Raw genomic sequence first — 17,749 nt, forward strand, 5'->3', positions numbered from 1 at the left:
CCCACCCCTCCAAACCAAGGCTAATTCAAGGTGAATTGACGAAAGAATAAAAAAGAAAGCCATTTGTTAAGAAGTTTAGAAAGGAGTGGCTGGAACTGCCTCAGTTTAAAGGTGGTTAGAAAAATGAATTAATACTACCAAGCTGTGCAGAGCATGTAATATTATAATAAAATGTGGGGAAAGTGACATCAAAAACATGCTAAAACTGCAAAGTGTAAGAGTGGAGTTTCACTATTCAGCCCTTTTCTGAGTACATAAATAAATAAATACATACATACATACATACATACATACATACATATACATATACACACTAGAAATAACTGATCAATTTCCTGTGTATTGCATACATATTTTTTATTTCCTCCTGGGAATTTCAAGGGCAAAAAAGGAGTTCCTGCAGGGAATTTCAAAGGCAAATAGGGAATTTCTGGGCCTCTGGAAGGGACTTTTGGCTTCCGGTATGAAACAAGTGATCAACAGAGGAAATTTTTTTTTATAAAAAAAAAGTGGTGTTGGGGACACCCTCCTCAGCCATGCTTTGCAGGAAGGAATAATTTTTAAGACTTTAAGAAAAAAGGGGGAAAGGGAAATGAATGAACATAAGTTGACTCCAGGGCACAGGAAACACGTTTGTCCAGAGTGCTATCATGTCAGCAGACACTTGGCAAAGCCACACAAAATTGATTTGTTGCTTGTTCATCTTCTAAAACTGCTGCAATGCAAACATATTCAGAAATGTTTTAGGTATATATAGACAAGTATGAGGAGGAAGAAACTAGTCAACCGTATGCCATACGCTAATACAATGTGCAAGAGGGCATCACCAAAGTATCCCCCAGTAGGAAACAGAGGGACTGTGATTAACAGGGAGAGCCACCAGAATATAGGTACTGTCCATGATAAATGGGAACCTTTAACTCATACATGACATTCCAGTGCAGTTCTCACAATCAACATTAGGGTAGGTGGAGCCTCCTACCATAACACAGGAGGTAAGCAAGCTCCCAGTGTTCAATGGTGTGCTAGATATAAACAAGGCCAGAGGTATGGAGCTTGATTGTGAGTTAAGCCTCAGCTGGGTAGGATGAGCACACTCTACCTGTTGGGAATTCTCTCTGGTAAGAGAAACCCTTTTCCATTATAGCAGAGTGCACAGAGGCACAACACAGCAGAATTTAGTTAGGCATGCGTGTATGCTGAGAGTAAAGTAACTTGGAGCCAGTTCATAGTTTCAAATCAATATAAATGGTATTTATTAGAGAACTCCATTCTAGATAGGAAAGAGAGGAGTTAGGATCTCTAATCTGTCTAGCTAGCTGGATGCAGATGGATTCTGCATCTCTGCACACATGGTCCAGGGAGAGCAGCTTGCATGTTGCAAGGTAGAAGGAACAGGAAGAGAAGGGAGAGAGGAAGTGACAAGGCAGGAAGGAAGGAAGTGTCCCTGAGAGTAGCAATCTACATTCCAAAGGGATAGTGTCAGAGCAGTAGAGAAGGGATGACCAGTGTCTTGACCCTCTAGCCCTCTGACTCACTAGTCTGTCTTTCTATGCCATTGAGACAAGAGACAGCGCATTAGGGATGGGTCCGGACCGGTCCGGAGGCCATTGTAAAGGCCTCCGGATTGTCTGGACTGGTCCGGACCTGGCCGGTTCGGTTCGGGTGGAGGGGGTTTCTTTAAGGGCGGGGAGGGTTTACTTACCCCTCCCGCCGCTTTTCCTCCTCCAGGGCTCTAGATAGGAAAGAGAGCTGCCACCAGCAGCCACTGCGAGGAGCTCCGCCAGGGAGGATGCGCTGACGCGCCCAGCCCACCCTCACTTCCGGCTCCCAGGCGACTTCCCCCCACATACAGCGTGGCTGCCTGCTTCTCCTCCTCCCATCGGGCTACGCTGTATGTGGGGGGAAGTCGCCTGGGAGCCGGAAGAGAGGGTGGGCTGGGCGCGTCGGCGCATCCTCCCTGGTGGAGCTCCTCACAGTGGCTGCTGGTGGTGGCTCAGGATGGGGGAGCCGCCGAGCGGAGAGGCGCCGGAGGCCGGCTCGGTGCTGTGCCGGCTTCTCGTTGGGGTTTACCATTGCCATCGGTAGTTAACTTTTAAAACGTGAGTCCTCAGAATCTTTCCTTTGCAGAGCCGCGCGCGCGCCCACCCCGTCCTGGAAGCGGCATTCAGAGGGACAAGGGGCGGCAGAGAGGTATCCTGCCGCCCCAATTATTACAATATATACAAGCCCTGGAGGGGGAAAAGCGGCGGGAGGGGTAAGTAAACCCTCCCTGCCCTTAAAGAAACCCACCCCACAGTGCCGGACCACAGCTCTGCGGTTCTGTGCACACCCCTACAGCGCATAGTCTTTCACTTCCAACACTACGCAGATTCTGTCCCCAGCTTCTGAGCAAGATATGTGGGGAAACTATCATGCACAGCTGGGGCTTATCTGGAGCTCAAGCTCCCCTCTGGCCTTGTTTTTATTTAATACACAGTCAAACATAGGGAGTGTGATCAGATTCTGAATGAGGGTAGGAGGCTTTTTCTACCCTAATGTTGATTGATTGTGTGAACTGCCCTTCCATAGATCTATCATAGCTAATAGCCAAGATATCAGAACTGTGCAGGCTGATGATGTCTCTAAAGGTCTAGGTGGCAGAAGACAAGCCACTATAGTCTCAGACTCAAGCTCTCCTACTTATTATAAATACTGCTGAGATGATATACCCCAAAGCAACTTGGATGGCAGAGAACTAGTATCTCATTTTGTGGCATACAGACAGAAGAGTTACAGAGGTGTAAAACTAAGCCAAGGCATGTATAATATCTCAATGGAAGCAGGGCCATAAATTTCCCAGATGATGTGGGAATTAATCAGGGATCAATGATAATGTCAACCTCTCCGTCACAGTGATTGATGTGCTGACTCTAGGGATCTAAAGTATAATGGAGTATACTATCGGTAGATAATATTGTACTAGGTAATGATCAGACTAATCCCAAGCGACTCTGAACAGGTGGACAGGGAGTATTAAAATATCCTTTCAACTGACCCTTTTTTCCCTTAAGAGAAAGAATATACATGTACAAATAAATAATACATAGGACCTAAAGGACTAAAATGAGTAGTGGAAAGGGGAAAAAGCTACCTTGTGGCAGTGTGGTCAAATGTATTATCTTTTCAAGTGGTTTGGAAGATTTTATCACATGCCAGGTTCAGATATGTGGCAGAATGCGTAGTAAAGTGGTGCTTCTATAGGTTCAATTTACTAGGAAAATGAAAGTAAAAAAGAATTATTTAAAGACAGCAAACAACGATAGCAATTATTTCATGAGTTCAAATAAACCATTGTGAAATATTTAACTACTAGCCAACCCTCACAGAGCATCTGTGTGCTCTTTGGGGCCAGCTATTCCCCCCTCCCTCCTGCCCTACTCTTCTTCCCCCTCCCTCCCTTCTGCCCGACACCCTTGCCCTCCCCCTCCCCCTACCCCACTCTCTTGCCCTCCCCCATCCCATGCTCTCTTGCCCTCCCCCTCCCCCACTCTCTTGCCCTCCCCCCTCACCACTTTCTCCTCCCCCTTCCCTTCTCCCCATTTTACTCTCCTTACTGGGTGGCGGGCAGCCAAAAAGGGCCCCGTTGCCTCCTCCTCCTGGGTGGCGAACAGGGAAGTCCTGCCACCTGGTTCTCTCCCACCCCAACATCCCATGGGCGCCTGGCCTCGGCAGCTGGTCCCGCCACCTCCTGGCCGAGACCCTCCTCCGCGTCCCGGCCCAGGGCCTCCACGGCTCCACCTTTGTGGCTGTGCCTGCCGTGCCATGTGCCGCCGCCGTGGCCTGCCAACCCACTGCCGCTGTTTGCCAGCCTCTGCGGCCGGCCTCTTTGAGGCCGGCTACCTCCCCCCCCAGCCCCACCTTCTGCCCCAGTATCCGGGTGGGGACAGGCCCAGTCTGCCAGGCCGAGTGCCGCCTCCGTGGCCAGGCTGGACCCGCTGCCACGATCGCCGCAGCCTGGCCTGTCGCTGGCCAATTCTTCTGGGTGCACCAGCCAATTAGGCTGGGTGCTGGGATGCACATTCAAAGGCACACCCAGGAGAAATAAATATAGAGATTGGAGATGCTGTGGCAATGGAGAAAAAGTACAGAATGAAGACTTACAGTTTTTGGTGGATTAGGTTTTTTCCTTCCCCTTTCTTTTTATTTTATAAACATGTTTCTATTCCTTATGACAGAGAGTATATGTTGGAAAGTACATGGCATAACAGCTTCAATCTCAGAAACCAGAAATTAATCTGGATAATATGTGCAGTAGTTGGAGGTAGGTAATATATCCTTGCCTTTCCCTATGAAAAGCAAAATAAGAGAGGTTATACAGATTTCCATGGCACCTAAGCCTTCTTCATATGATACTGTACCCACATACAGCATCTCACAAAGGGCCAGATGTCCTGCCCCAGACCCATCACTCACCCCCATAGCCTGCTGCTCATGGATATAGGGTCATTCATCTGAATGGGCTTCTTTTTAGGCTCAGATCTATGGGGGAATAGGTGATGACATGGAACTATTGGGGGATAGGTGACCAAGAATACTTGCATGTATACTTGTATTTCAACTGGGCATTTCTCAGTTTCAGTGGATGTGGATGTTCATTCACCTGACTGAGGAAGGGAGATCTCTGCATGAAGTTCATATTTGCAGATGCACATCTGCATCATGACAAAGTTCATTTGGATCCCACTGAATTTAATGGCATATTTGCTGCTGGGGATATCAACACACACACACCCCTGCCAAGTTGGGACCACTAGTAGCACGCAACAAATGCAGCTAAAACTGAACTGGGACCAGCACATATCTGTTATTCATTGCACTTGTGTGGAGGACCCTGTTATCCCTCCAGACTATCAAGTGTAGGGAACAGCCCTCTGGTTCTCCTGACATCTTCACCACTGCCACCAAGTGGGCTTTTGGTAAGGCTGAGTCCGCTGCAGCAGCCCTTCCAGGAATTCAAAAAACCCAAACCAAACCATAGTAGAATGGAAAGGAAACCAAACCATAGTAGAATGAACTTTTGACCCTATACAAAATACCCCCATTTTGTTCTTTGTTCAAAATCAGCCAACCCTAAACACCCCAGTTTTGTTCTTTGTTCAAAATTGCAAAATCCGAATCTGAAATGTTTTGGATTTTTAAAAAATGGCCCTGGGGCAAAACTAGTGGGTGGGGGTGGTAGTGCCCAATGGGTGAAGCTACCACCCAAATTTCAGAGGAATTGGGCACAAGGCTGATTTTTGGTGAATTTTTGAAGTTTACAATTTTTTCCATAGGGAATAATGGAGGTTTCAGCAAAAGTATAGCTTCACGTCAGGGGGAAAGGGTGTGGCCCAGTGCAGAGTAGGGTGGGTGGTAGTGCCCAGTGGGGGCAAGGAAGCTGCCAGAATTATTTTAAAGGAAATAGGCAGAGGGCTGATGTTTAAAAAAGATTTAATGGATTTTATGTGTCTGTAAGGTGCTTCCCCATAGGGAATGATGGAGGTTTCAGCAGCTCCATATCTGCACTTGTGGGGCACTGGGGTGATGGTGTCTACACTAACCCATAGAGTACTGGGTTCTGTTGCTTCTGAGATGTTTTGAGTGTAGATTCTCTGGTAGCATATTAGAGTGGATTCAGGGTTTGTCATTGAAAATCTCATATTCTATCAGAGAATCTACACTCAGAACACCTCAGAAAAAACAGAACCCAGGACCCCATGATTTAGCAATCCATGGGGGTGGTTGGCACCCTATGTGCACTACACTACCACTCGCACCCGGCCACCCCAGTGCAGTCCAGTCCAGTTATGGGTCTGCTGAAACCCCCATTATTCCCTGGGGGGAAACCTTAAAGATGCATAAACTTCAACAATTCTTTAGAAATCAGCCCTTTGCCCTATTGCTATGGAATGTGGGTTGTGGCAGGCACCCCTTGGGGCAATGCCACCCAACCCACTGTTTTGCCATTGCGCCCCCTTTCTACCATGAATCTGCCCCAAAGAACATAACAGCACACATCATAAACAACAGCAGAGCTTTGCAAAGAACCAGGTTTTCAAAGCAAGCATGATATCACACAGATGCAGCAGACTAGGCCCTAGGGCCAACAACAGTGCCCTCCCCTCCCTCCCCCAAGCATTTTTCATCCACAAGCAACAGAGACAAAGCTACATCTGCGGCACCCGGCCAGTAAAGAGTGGCAAGAGGCAAAAGAGCCAATGGGGAACAAGGAGGGAATCGTCAGCAGGTCAGCCCATGTTTTAGGTCATCGATCAGAAGGCTGGAAGGGTGGGAAATTCAAAGAGATGTCAAACACAACATGGAGACTGACTCAGAGATCGCCACAAAATGGAGGTCCAAAACAACAAAATGTTTTGTAGCCGAAACAGGGATGTTTTGTTTTGTGTACAAAACTTTCGGATTTGGAAAATGGGCATTTTGTTTTGTCTACAAAACACCCCAAACGGCCCATTTCGAGTACAAAACATTTTGTTCCCTTAGAAGTTTCACACATCCCTATTTGTAAGTAAAAAAAAATCAATGCAGGTTTACAAATCATTTAAGTGGGCTTATTTACAAACAAAACAAACAAACAAACAAAAACACCAGGAGGTTTAGGCCTCGTTCCTTCAAAACTTGTATTTGAAAATTCCTTGACTACTTGTAGAGCGCTCCCAAGTTAGTACAAAAATATTATTTTAATCCCTATCCAAACTGCCTCCCCCGCACAAAGATGTATTTAAGAATACTAAAGCTTCTGCTTCTGGATGATGAATATCTAGAATTCTAACTTTAGACTTTTCCTAGACAGCTCAAGCATGGAACATTCCCATTAAGAACTGTGAGATGGGACCATTATTTGTCCCAAGCAAACGAGAGAAAGGTACTCAGCTGTTCTGTTCTTTTTTAAAGTGTCACTTTGAAAGTATGTTTAATATATTCAGAAATTCTAAAAAGCAAACCATGCAAGGGGAAATTGTTTTTCAGCCTCTAAATATTTCTAGCATACTATATTTGTCTAACTATGCACAAGTGCAACCATTAAACTCTAAAGTGTTCACAGTAAACCTTTTATGGATTTGCTGTATGGAACCATCAAAGATAATTTACAAGACATTCCATAAAGCATTTAAACCTCAAGGTGTTATTCACATTCTATTGTTACTGCATGCCTCTCCCCATTAACTCTAATTGATGGGTGTCTCTTATTACGGAAGTCTTAAACTGACATGAACTGAAGAACAGATGATCTGCCTGGTTATCTACATATCAACTACCCTGTCGAGGGACTTTTGCACACATAGCCCTGCTAACTTGTCTAAGAGGCAACTTTTAATGTGGTGATTCTCTTTATTTAGCAGGAGGGGAGTAACTGGCACTATCGACCCCCAGCACAGTACTTCCAGTGAGTGTTGCTGGTGTCTGTTGCTAGTGTCTGTCTTATGTGTCTTTTAGATTGTGAGCCCTTTGGGGACAGGGATCCATCTTATTTTTATTTATTTTTTCTCTGTGTAAACCTCCCTGAGCCATTTTTGGAAGGGTGGTATAGAAATCGAATAACTAACTAACATAGCTTTTAGCTCGCATCCCCTCTGGAATGGAGGGTGTAGTCAACATATCAGCTGGATTTACCCCAAAGTCCCTGCGAGCTATCAGGGACCAGTACACATACAATTCTGCTTTTCTCCAAATGACTGCTACACATTCTAACTTGGCTCAAATTATGTCCAGGGTAAAAACATTTCCTCTATTTGTGGCAGCTTTTTTGTGGGGGTGGGAACCGAGCTTTCTGGTATACCCCGCTGCTTCTCCTGCAATGTGTGGAGGGGCCTTTGCCAGTAATTTGGCTTTTTTCAAAACTCACACTTTAGGCTAAAGAGGGGGAGTTTGACAACTGTGTTGGTGAAACTCTGTGGAAGGAGTCCAAAAGGGGAGGGAAAGGAAGAAATTCCTGAGTTAATCGCAAGCATGAACGGGAATGCAAAATGTGGGTCTTCCTATGCTTCCAACATGTACAAGATCCTTGCTAGTGCTGCTACACCAGTCTTTTGGTTACTTTTAATTCATATATGAGTCTCTGGCTTCATCTTATTGAAGCCACCATAGGAACATAGGTTCTACATATGCAGATGTTGTTGGAGGATGCCTGGAAGCTTAACAATGGAGACTACAGATTTGATTTAACTTGAGCCCTTTATGTATGAGCTGATTCCCTGAGGCTGCATTTTTCTTCATCACAGAGAGAAAGCAATGATTTCTACTTTAAACTTCCATGGTCTCTTAAGAGGTCTTGTGCCGGGGGGGGGGGCATGAGGTGATGAAGGCAGTCACAAATTCAAGTTCATTATAAAAATCAGCAAAGATTTGGGTCAGATTTGGCAAGTTCATGTTAAGCGCTCTGTTGTTTGATCCGGCTGATTCTGCAATTTGTCTCACCGAACTTCTGCAACTAGCTATAAAACTAACAACAACAAAGTCTCTCGCCGCCTCCTCTGGGATGTGATTGGTTGGAGAAAACACCCAGAGCAAGCTGTGGGAACGCTCACAGGAAAAAGATCCACATGGAATGCTGACAAGAACCAACCCTATGTGAATGGCCCATCTAATCACCTGAATTAGACAGCTGAAATCTACTCCAAAGCCGAGTCACGATTTTGATACCCCAAAGCATGAAGCCATGTCTGGATAACTCCCAGGAAGTTTTTCACACAGGGCTTTTAAACTCGCATCTCCTCCGGAATGGAGGGGGTGAGTTCACATACCCAACAGATTTATCCCAAAGTCCCTGAGAGTTATCGGGGAGCAGTTTACACACTTCGGGTTTTTCACTGCATGCTAGTAGTGTAACCTGATTCATATCCAGGGTAAAAAAAATCCACTATGTGTTGAGTTTAGGGAACAACTTCGGTTTCTAAGTAAAGTCTCCCAGGAAATTAGTGGTAAAGCCTGCTGTGTGTAAAAGTCACAGAGTCGTGTATTCACTCTCTGTTGGGTGTAGAATCCAGAAAAAAGAGTTGTGGTATGCAAGGACAAGGCAGTGGAGTAGAATTAGGAATATGAATGGTTTATTGGAATAGATATTGAGGCGCTTCACATGATTGGTGTGAAGCACCATTAGGGTTAGTGCAGGGAGAGCAGGCTTAGCCCGCTCTCCCTGCACACAGGCAGGGAGCCGTCACTGAGCAGCCAGATCAGCCACCCACACAATTCCCAGCTCCGTCACAGAGCTGGCAGGGGTGGCGGGGATTGGGGGCCAGCCGGCCCTGAGAAGTTCCAGGATGCTCCGTGTGAGCGTGCGGGGCATTCTGGAGCGACTCCCGGGGCCGGAAGGCTTGTTTTAGCTTCCTGGCAGGGCTCTCCTCATGTGTTGCTGCAGCAGAGACCCATGGCTCCCCTGGCCACGGCTTCCACCTGCTGTTCCAGCAGGAGCTGTGAGTCCAGGATGACCCCCAAATAGTGAGCCTGCTCTTTCAAGGGGAGCGCAACCCCATCAAGACACTCGAAACCAGAACCTGGCCAGATAGAGAACTGAACAAGAGCAACTCTGTTTTGGAGGGATTAAGCCTGAACTTGTTTTGGCCCATCCAAACCCCTACATCTTCCAGATACTGTGTCAACACATTCACAGCATCCCTGGATCAGCCTGGGGTGGCGATGTACAATTGGGTATCATCAGCTTACTGCTGATACCTCATCCCAAACCAACGTATGACCTCACCCAGCGGCATCATACACATGTTTAAAAGCAAGGGAGTGAGGGCTGAGCCCTACGGCACTCCACAAGAAAGAGGCCATGGGCTAGAGTACTCACCTCCAATGCAAAACTGTCTGAAACTGTCCACTAAGGTAGGGATGAAACCAGCACAAAACTTTGTGCCCCCACTATATACTATATAATAGTGGGGGAGGGCACTGAAGCAGTGATGGGGTACTATAAGTAAACAAGAGTGTACTTGGAACTCCCTTGTTATATTGTTATTGTTATTTTTACATTTATATCCCGCTCTTCCTCCAAGGAACCCAGAGCGGTGTACTACATACTTCAGTTTCTCCTCACAACAACCCTGTGAAGTAGGTTAGGCTGAGAGAGAAGTGACTGGCCCAGAGTCACCCAGCTAGTTTCATGGCTGAATGGGGATTTGAACTCGGGTCTCCCTGGTCCTAGTCCAGCACTCTAAGGTTATGGTCCTCATCTCCAGTGACAGAATACTTCCCCAGCGACATGTGACCCTACCCCAGTGGCGGCATGCACCACCCCTACTCACCATCAGTGGCATCCCTGCTTCTAAGCATCCAAGCCAGCTGGCAAATGGTGGTGGGTGGCAGTGGGGTGGCAGCAGTGGGCAAAAGGAGCCATGGTGGGTAATAGGAGCTGTGGCAGCAAGTGGTGAAAGGGTGGGGGGAGGAAGGGGATGCAGCAAGTGATGACTGAGGACCCTTTGGCAGCCGCACTCCCTCTCGGTTCACGTTCTTTGGACATGGGCAAACACTAGTAGCTCTGCCCTTGCTGCCAAATGCTGAAGACAAACAATCCCCAATGTAAGTCTGTTGCTTTCATTTCTAACTTATCAAGTTCCTAGAGGCATCTGATGCCCGACCAGTGTTAGAAATAGGGCTAGGGGCATCAAAAGACGGAAGTGGCTTGGTCCTTTCTGAACCTCTGAGAAGGCCTGCATGCATCCCAAGGGGTCTGGACATTTGTTTTCACCACACTGCATGTCCAGTGTTTGTTTTTTAAAAGAAGTTTGTGGTATGGTATTGGGATTTGCTACATTTCAAAGAGGGGGGAAAGTCAACAATTTCATTGGGTTAGCACAAGGTCCTGGATGTAGCTAAAGTAGTTCTTTGAATCCTGGCCAGTATGGTGGATTAGATGAAATTTTGTTCTGATCCAACAGGCTCTTCTGTTCTTATAGCTGACAACTTCAGCTCCCCCAGTACTGAGGAAAAAGAGAACTCCATTGACTTATAACATTTGACTTATAACAAACAATAGACTATTGGGGTTTATAGTGAGATAAAACTGGCGTTAGCTCATGAAACACCCATCAAAGGCTCTGTTTCTTCTGGTTTCTCTTGAACCCACTTCATGAAATATTTTTCAAGGTTTGTTTCCCAGCCCTTTTGCTTTGTTTAAAATGGAGAATCCAAAAGGACCTCTCAGAAGAGCAACACTCCTGTTTTATGCTATCCCTCAAGTTATCAGCTTTATAGCATCATGGGTAGCTGAGAATAAGCAGACATAATGAAAACTCCCAACCAACTATTGTTCATGTTCAGGCTTTGACATTGGTAGTGAGAAACTAGGTTGGAATCTGATCTTTATTTGTATTTCTTTCATAGTTGTTGCCAACCTGCTCAGTTAAAAAGCAGCACTTGAGAAGTACTTTCCACATACAAAAAATAGACTGTCAACATTGAAAACAAGCACATTTAACCTAGTTCATCTTTTCCACCTTTTAATTTTATTTTATTTTAAACCTCCTTGGGTGGTAAAGTTAAAGCTTGCCCTTCTCAAAATGAAACCCCCTAAATTTTCCACCATCCTTGTCAAAACCAATGCACTTGACAGCACTTAGAGCGGAGGCTAGAAGATATAAAGCTCCTTCAGAAGCGAGAGTCAGCTCCCTAAAGGCCCGCAGCCAAATCTTGGCAGAATCTGAGAAGACAGCAGAAAAACAACAAACTGTTACTGAGCAACTGGTTTCTCTGTAGCAGAACCCTTAGTTCTCCTAAGGCAATCCATGGACATCTTGTCTAAGTCAAATGGGATGGCTGCATGACAATCTGGCTATGATGTGTGGCAGGCTTGGGTAACTTGTTTTTTTCTTTCTACCAGTTCCATCATACCGGGACTCTGGGCATTGAGGCTGGGGATGATGGGTTTTGTTGTCCAAAAAACAAGTTACCCAAGACTGATGTGTGGTGATAAATATTGTACAAGCACATTTATAGCAATACTTAGTATTTGTGCAATGCTGTTTGAATGTGCAAAATGCTTTGCATATCTTATCCTGATGAAATCCTTAGCAACCTTGTAAGGTAAATAATTATCATCGTCCCCTCAGCTGGGGAGCTGAAGCAGAATGGCTTGCCTAAAGCCACCTCAATAATTCATGGCAGAAGCAAGATTGGAACCAGATAAGTCCTGATTTTCATTTCAACCATTAAACTACTCCAGTTCTCAGTGTACGTTCAGAAATAGAGTTTCTCTAAATAAACTTATTTGATTTGTTCCTTCTCCTTTACAAAGTCCTCCAAACATGGATTTTGGCAGTTAATTGGGGATCAACCTATGGCAGACCTGCGCTAGAACATAAGGCAGGCACCTGAACTGGGTAAGATTTTGTTATACAGAAGCAGCTGGTTAACACAGATATGGTGGAGTTAACATCAACATGCACCAATGTTTACCTGAAGAGCTGCCACCTTACAACATAGGCACGGCATAGGACCCTTATGGGTCCTATGTCCACTTTTATTATGTGAACCTACTAATGTGCAATACAGAGTGAGCTCCGCTGGACACAGGACATACTTCTGGATAAACATGCACTGTATATCTCTCATTGAAGTGCAAGGTAAGGGAACTGGCTCCTTCCACAAATTCCCACCCTGTTCCTGTTATTTACTGCCTCCTTTATCTGCTGCACAGCACAACCAGAGAGCAATTTGCTGTATGCAAGAGAGAAAGAAAACAACAGCCGTGGAGAGCGAATGGGTGAGAGGAGTCACTGCTATATTCTATTTCAAAGTGGCATTTAAATGGCTATGTTTGTTGTCCAGGTTGCAAGGTAAAGGTAAAGTGTGCCGTCAAGTCGATTTTGACTCCTGGTGCCCACAGAGCCCTGTAGTTTTCTTTTGGTAGAATACAGGAGGGGTTTACCATTGCCTCCTCTCATGTAGTATGAGATGATGCCTTTCAGCATCTTCCTATATCGCTGCTGCCCAATATAGCTGTTTCCCATAGTCCGGGAACCATACCAGCGGGGATTCAAACTGGCAACCTTCTCTTTGTTAATCAAGCATTTTCCCCTGCACCACTTCCCCAGAAGGCCTCTGTGCATATGTCCTGAGGCCTGCTTCCATAAAGAATTTTTTGAAGTGTCCAGAAGACCTAGATTCCCAGCTGCAGATCTGGGATCTCTGGGATCTGAAAAGGATTCTTGATGAGGAGAGCACCAGATGTGTCTTTTGCTCTTCAAAGTAAACCTGGGTATTTTTTTTTCCGTATAGGTGTGAATCGACTTACTAGACTATGGCCAGATTCAGATGGAACATGAAACTGGATGTCCATTCAACTCCGGGTTTGCTAGCTGAATGTCCGAACCTTGGGAACTGTAGTTAAAAGAAATAATGGAACTGCAGTTTCTCTCCATTTGTTACCTTTGTTTTGTAGTGAGTTACACCACCAATAACTACATTTTGGCGGCCTTCATTATTCAGATCCAGGAGCGCAGTTTGCCTTTGCCTCAAGCTGGAGTTGTGGGAGGAAGCTCCTCCCTTGCTTTGGCTCCTATTGGCTGTGAGGGCTGTCCTTCAGGAAAAAGGAGGCCCACACAGCCAACTCCCCGCCTCTCTGCATTCTCGCTGACTGCAAGTCAGCGAGACTGCAGTAGGTCTGAACACTTAGGGGAGAGTGTGTGGAGGGTAGGCATGGAACCCATGGTTCTGTATTTTATCTGAACCGGCCCTATAAGACAGAGAACTCCATTACACTCCTGGTCTTGCATGTGCACAGCAAGACAAAACCTTGGCGACAATGCAGAGAGCAACCGCAGGTATACCCAAAGGCTTGTGTGTTCTGAGTGGGATGTTTGCCTTTTTAAGTCTGTTTCAAGGTATTTCACAAACCATAAGTGCCCGGCTGGATCAGGCCAAGGGTCCATTTAATCTACCACCTTGATTCCAAAAGAGAACAATCAGATGCCTCCAGCAATGCCCCACCACCACCCTTGGTTGCCTCTAGCATCTGATATCCAGTTATTTTGCCTCTCAACATGTGGCAAAATAACATGATACCTCTGATTTGTTATCATAGCTAATAGCCAGTGGTAGACCTCTCCTCTATGAATGTGTCTTAATCCCCTTAATCATCTACACCAGCTCAAGCTCAACTTTCTCAAGCAGCAGTGTCTAATGCTACAATGCAAGAAGATTTTTAACACGTTTGCTTTTTAAATATTTCCTTGTATTATATGTGAAATTGTTATATATTTGTATATTTCCTCTTTGCATTAATATTTCTTGACCAGTACCCACCCACCCTCTTTGGAATCAATAGCAGGGTTGAGTACTTCAGCTTTTCCACACGGGGCTTTTACCGGGCTTTTGCATGCTGAGGTTTGGGGTGTGTTCATCTGAGGGCGGGATTTAGCCTGAATTCAGTACTGAGACAGCAAGGCACTGTTCATATAGAAAGGTGAATTATTGAGGTTTTATCTTTATGAATGGAGCTTGACTCAGTGTAACTGCTTCCAAAAATAGTTGCATGTTCTAAAATGTTTTCCTGGGATACTCCATATCCTGATTCTGATATGTGGAGCCACGCAACGGATTAAGCGGATCAAGATAAGGAGGAGGTATGGCTTTTCTGAGTGTGCTGATTGATAGCACCGTGGGCAAACTTGTTTCCTGAGTCAACTTCAGTTCATTCATTTCTATTTTTTCCATTTAATTTTAAAAACTCTTCCTTCCTGAAAAGTCTGACTCATTTTTAAAAAAGCAATTTGCTGTGGGTCTTGTGCAAGTCTGCCACATGTCTCTATAACCAGCTATATGTTTTTTGACATAGAAGTCAACGGGAAATTAGAGAAAAAAATCATGTTGGGAAGGGTTGGCAATGGGACTCTGAAACCAGGCACAGTTGTAGCACAGGATAGTAGGACTCTGTGTGTTAAATCTGAAGCCATTGAGTCAACCGAGTGATTTTTAATAATTTTTTTAGATAGTGGGTGCTTCACTTCTATGGTTTTTTGTTTAGTTCTGCATTGATCTTGTGCATGCCTGCCACCTGGTGGTTGATTGCAGTCTTGCACAAGAGCAACAGGAATTTAAAAAAAAACAACAAAATAAATACCCTCCCTAACACACACACACACAATCAAGCAATTGACTATCCTGCTAATCCTGTGCTCCAACTTTGCCTGGTTTCAGAGCTCCATGACCAGCCCTTCCCAACTTATGATTTGTTAAAATTTTCCACTGACCTCTATGTTAAAAAACCTTGTATCTGGTTATAGAGACACATGACAGCCTTGTGCAAGACCCACAGCAAATTCATGTTTTAAAAAAATAGCCAAACAATTATGTTTTGTTTTTAATTAGCAAAGGTTTGAAAATACAAGGTCTCCACCACACATGTGCACATACCTGCTCCTTCTCTTCCTGCAGACTTGAATAGGAAGGAGGAGGCAGTGCACCTGCCTTCTCTGCAATCCCATTGGCCAAAAATAGACCAGAAGGACAGCAGGGACAACATGCAGTATGAACAATCCCTGCCTGGGGACGACGACACAATAACGAAGTAACCATAGCCAAACTTCATAAGATATAGAAATATTAATGGTCCCAACTTTACTCCAAATCATGCCTGAAAACGCTTCCATTTATTTCCACTTTGACTACTCTCACCCTCAGTTACACCACTTCCTCCTGCACTAAAGCTCACAGTCTGGAAAGGCTCCTAGTCATAGGTTTTTGGGGGTTTTGTTTAAAGCACTGAAGAATGGGATGAATGTCCTATGCACATTTATGGATTCTGCCATTATATTTTGCTCCCAAGTAAGTATCAATGGAGAGTTCTGCATGATCTCAGTCATATTAAGTTAAGCGTATATCTGCTTATGTGCTTTCATTGGGTTCTAGCAGCTATTCCCCTGAACCAATATCGTAATGCAGAATGTTGCATCACTATTGCAGACAAATATATTTGTTCAAATGTTTAGGATTATAGATCCAGTCACACTAAAATCAATGGGTCTGAATGGGTTGTTAGTTAAATTGATTCAGTTTTATATATGAACCAGATGCCCAGTAGAGGCATAGCAGCCTCATACCATCTCCCATCTGTGCAAGAAAAGCAATTTTAAGTGAAGTTAATATTGAATTAGGCTTTGCTAGTTTGGGAAGTGACTTTGAGAACTTACTTCTGTTAAAGAGACTTTAAGAACTTGAAAACATTCATGTGGTTTAATCTGGATTATATGCAATCAAGCAGAATGAAACTGAACTTTGATTATATTTAATGATTGTTATTTAAGTGACTAGTTATTAACATTTTAGCATAAAAATCACTTAAATAACATAATCAAGTTATTTAGCATAAAACTTGAGGCCTGATATCACCATTCAGTGAAAACCCACACGTTATCACTATGGAATTGAACTACCAAGTAGGTGTAATATACAGGTAAGAAGCATCAGGGATGTGATACAAGATTCATGAGAACTCCCAGTTCAGTCATAAATAGTCAGTTCTGATGATACTTTTAAATGAGTGATTAGTATATCTGTGGCTTTTTATACCCGCTTGGAAAACAGATTCAGATGACCAGACCAATGTGGGTAAAGACAATTCTTTCAATCACATGTTTAGTTCTAAGATACCCTCTTTCAAAGATGCAGGCCTATCCTCCCAGTTCTATGGTTCCTGCCCCAGGCTTCCTTTGTTGTATTTCCTGCTTCAAACACATCACCTTCCTATAAATAGAAGTATGTAAAATGATAGAGTCATGCACAGTGGTCAGCTGTTGAGGTACAATTCATTTCCAAGGCAGAACTGAGAGCTTTGGCTCCTTTGTCTTCTCCGGAAACATGCTTACCTGCCTGCTAGATTGAAGTAGACAAATTAAATGGTCATGTATTGAAATCTCAGGGCACACACCAGGTATATATATATATATATATTAGTTAGTTAAAAGGCTTGCAGTTTGCAATGATTCATCCAAATATCAACCTCTTATCTCTCTGTGTGACTCTAGACTTTTCCTATCTCTATGTGATTTTATTCCCCATTCTTTCTAATGTGAGTGTATTTCCACATTTCCTGGGAAGGTAACAAATTTTTCCCAGGTTTTGAGATTTCCCTGTAGTCTGGGCAAGGTCTGGAATCAACCTACCTATGAAAATGGCATGTTTCTATCATTTGTGGTTTGGTCTGGGAGTTTTATGTCAGGGAGTGAGTGAGACCCAAGCAACTTTAGATTGATAGATAGATTGATAGATCAATAGAGAACAACATATTGAGCTCCAAACTGGGGGAAACCCCTTTATAGGAACGGATCCTCACAGTTTCCAGGGCTACCACCCCAGATTTACTGGAGGCTGAAAAGACACAGTTTCGCAGCTGTAAGTGGGGTGCCAGAAGGTGGGAGAGTGAAGACAAGGAACCCGGAGTGACCCCCATGCCTTAAGGCTTTTCCTTGGTGTGTAGGACTGCCCCTATTTTCCTGTCATAGATATAGGTATAATGTTTGAAACTCAAAGACATACACAGGAACACTCATAGCTTTTCATGTTTATTGATACCAGAAAGTGGATGAAACCTGTAAACAGCACATTTGTCTTGAAAACAGCACGTTTCCCACCTGTGTCAGTCAGTGTGGTAAAGATTAAAAAGAACTCTCCCATAACTCTCCACTTCAGGCAGGGAGGAAAAAAGATGTGCCAAAAGTAATCCCCGGCTACATAACTGGATGATTCAGTCCTGGGCTCTGTCCTTTTTAAC

At 44.5% G+C, this 17,749-nt stretch overlaps 1 long non-coding RNA gene across 2 annotated transcripts; it reads right to left on the minus strand.

The window, feature by feature from the left end:
- Positions 1 to 342: 342 nt before the first annotated feature.
- On the minus strand, positions 343 to 16,660 carry LOC128351011 (uncharacterized). 2 transcript variants are annotated; one of them, XR_008319551.1, is made up of 5 exons: positions 16,630 to 16,660; positions 13,274 to 13,359; positions 4,144 to 4,328; positions 3,134 to 3,253; positions 343 to 715 (listed from the first exon to the last, which is right to left on the minus strand). It is a non-coding gene; the product is annotated as an uncharacterized LOC128351011 (long non-coding RNA). The 2 variants fall into 2 exon arrangements; XR_008319552.1 differs by lacking the exons at positions 13,274 to 13,359; positions 16,630 to 16,660 and adding an exon at positions 13,408 to 13,503.
- Between the last annotated feature and the right edge of the window lie 1,089 nt (positions 16,661 to 17,749).

Source organism: Hemicordylus capensis, chromosome 3, assembly GCF_027244095.1.
Source record: "Hemicordylus capensis ecotype Gifberg chromosome 3, rHemCap1.1.pri, whole genome shotgun sequence".
Lineage (NCBI taxonomy): Eukaryota > Metazoa > Chordata > Lepidosauria > Squamata > Cordylidae > Hemicordylus > Hemicordylus capensis.